The following is a 3,297-nucleotide window of genomic DNA, read 5'->3' on the forward strand; positions in this document are numbered from 1 at the left end:
CTCAAGCTGAGCATATTGGCTGTTTTACTGGTTTGAAACCTAACAAGATAAATGAGGGACAGAGCAGACCGAAATCGTGATCGCTGACCAAACAGCAATGACTTGTATGTGGTGGGTAGAAACATACCCTGCTTTAGCATTGTTTCTGACTGATGTATTTAGTAAGACTTAAACTAAGGAGTGTGGAAGCTCGTTTCTGCCACTGAGATGTTTTTTGGTTTACAAACTGTAAGCCAGAGTTTTAGTTATTTTGAAATTCTGACTTACTCAGAAGTAACAAAATTTTGAGTCAGCAACTTAAATGTTTGAGATGCCAAACTTGGAATTTGGGGGTAACAAAATCAAAATGTCAATTTAATGCTGCCTGGCATTTTTTTTAATTATTTTATTTTTGCTATGAGAAAACAAGTTTCCCAGAAGGAGACCATAAACTGATGATGAAAATAATCAGCTTGAGTGAGCAGTAGCAATGTGTTCTCTTGGGCTTCTGTTTGAGGAGTCGCTCCCTGCTAGCTAGCACAAAGATTCATAGTTCAAAGTACTTTTGCATGTGCTTCAGTTTCTAGACACAGATATTTAAAAGTGGCATGATTTTTCTCCAGTACTGGGTTGTTGAACTAATAATTATACAACTAATGACAATTTTAGCTGTTCTGTTTTCCATGCTAATTACAATGAACGCAATTAGCTTACAACGTTAAGCTAGGACGACCACCATGTTAGCATACGTGCTAAACTTTGGTAGGTTAACGCTGTCATTTTACAGTGGGGCACAATGATGTGCATGAAGACATGCTTCCAAGTTTAGAGTAAACAATAAAGAACAGTATGAATGGATTTTTAAAGGTGGCTTGTAGTCTAAAGTGGTAAGACTAGAAAAGCGCTCTATGAATCCAAACTCTCTTTTAGCTCTTAGTCCAGGTATGCCTTTGTCTATCACCAAGATCAGGCTTTAATAATATGAATAGGCTGTAATGTATCAATACTTACCCTTTGTTTCATGTTTTCTGCTCCTGTTTTTCCCGCTGAAACAGGACAATCTGAGAATTTAAAAAAAAACTGTGCAGGCACATAATGCAAGTCTCAGTCTTCATTCAGTTGCCTCATTTAACCTAACTCCACACCTCACATCTAGACTTAGCCCTAATTTTAGCCTGAGCCCACCACCCAACCCTTCTGTTTTTTTTAAACCATTGTTCAGAAATCACCTGCATAGACAAATAGTGAGGCACATGCACAAATCCACACAGACAATTGTAAAAGTCCTGATGTTTTTAATCATCTGTGGGGCCCCACCCTGCCAGATAAGCGTCTTGTTACGTGTCTGTAAAGAGCAGTAGGGAAGGTAGAGCCACCACGGCAGATGGCCCTATCAGTGTTGGGTAAACCAGCGGCCAGCGAGCCGTGTTTGGCTTAACGGCCTATAAGTAATTCATTGTGTTCACTGAGAAGGAGCATCTGTCGACCCCTCAGCCCCTGGAGACGCACACATACACACACACACACAGTTATGCATAGATGCATAGATAAACATACTTACATGAGCATTGGGTCACATGCACAAATGCAGGTATACCATACACAGTTGTGCACACACACACATAGGCACATGGGTTATTTGTAGTAGGCAGTGCAGGTGGCTGGAGAAAAAGGAGAGGTCTATGTTCCATGTGACTGTCTCTGATCAGATAACCACCACTGATCTTAGTTAATACTCACTAAGAACTCATTTACCTGCTAAAATGAAGTCAGGTCTGAAAACAGAAGAGGGAAAGTGAGATGATGTCGAGAAAAGGAGGCGGAAGAAAGACAGCCGTGCGCAGCTGCAGCTCGACAAGAGAGCCTGAGCTTAAAAGTCCAAATACTGGATTTTATTTATTTATTTTTTACACTAATGGTTCAGTCAATTTATGTTGTCTGTCACTTACAGTCCTTATTGAATAAACTCTTGTACACTCACACCTCCCTTTCATGTTGTCGTCTCAGCCTGTAAACAATTTTATGCTTCGACAGCCAGCGCTATTATAATAATGACATGCAAAGGCTATTCCTTTTGACACAAACATCAACTTGTATTGCATTTCTTAATTCATAAGCATGGCTGATAATACCTGCAGCATGGCAAGCTGGAGCACTCTGCGATGTGATAGTAATTTCATAAATTGCTTTTAATTGGAGTTGGAGGCTGAAAAGACTTCCATAAGCTAGATAAAACAGAGTGATGGTGGCTAATAGATGTAAAGGCTCTTAAATAGGAACATTAATATAAACAGCCTGATGTCATGATACAAAAAAAAACAAACCAAAAAAACTGTTTAAATCTGATAATAACCTTTTTTTTATGTTAAGTGCTGCACTCTCAAATGATAACTAATCATACTATTGTTATGTATTTATTTTTAGGGACCTTTTGTGAAGACAATTGTTTTATATAGAGACTAACCATATAGTAAATGAACAATTTTAGACTCTGATTTTTATTACTCAAACAAAATGCAAATGTAGCAGTTGCCTGGTGGAGAAAAACCAATGTGGGCCAAATTCAGCGGTGGTTAATCACCAACGAATGGGAGCAGTTCCAAAAGGTGGACTGGCAACGGGCAAAATCCAAAAACTAGGCAAAACAATTCACACAAATCACAATGAACTTGAGAAAATAGCTGGAAAGTTGTACTATGAGTAAGAAACAAGAGGGTGTGACAGGTGGTGGTATACTGCAAATACTAAGGTGGGTGATTACGTGGTTAAACAGAGGTGTGGCTGCAAAAGAACAAAGGGCAGATATGGAACAAAATCCAAACTGTGACAGTAAAATATCACCATCATCATAAAAGTCATAAGATACTTTAATTATTTCAACAAATTGAATCAAATAAAAGTGATTTTAAAAAGTAATGATTCTGTGCAATCACAGGCAAGTCTGCGCAGAGTTGGACAAGGTAAAAAAAGGTAAACCCAACCTTTGTATGACCTTGGAGCTTTTTCCAAAGCCTCCTGAACTTTTAGCTTTAAATTCTCAAGTCAGAAAGGTCTGAAAGCAAACCACACCAACACTCTCCTCAGATCGCTGATGCATTCATATGAATTAGCAAGCAACAGATCAGCCATCTGTATAATTACCCAACTACAGTGGACCCTAAATATATAATTTAGGAAATGTCAGACATTGCTGAAATTGGATACTGTCAGCTGTCGTTGTGCCAGTTATGGACGTTTGTACGAGTGTAGGCAGGCACATGCATTCAAAGTAAAGTCATTTAACTAAAACTGATATATATATATATATATGTATATATA

This window comes from Pundamilia nyererei, unplaced genomic scaffold (genome assembly GCF_000239375.1).
Source record: "Pundamilia nyererei isolate P.nyererei 1_Seehausen unplaced genomic scaffold, PunNye1.0 scaffold00314, whole genome shotgun sequence".
Classification (NCBI taxonomy): domain Eukaryota; kingdom Metazoa; phylum Chordata; class Actinopteri; order Cichliformes; family Cichlidae; genus Pundamilia; species Pundamilia nyererei.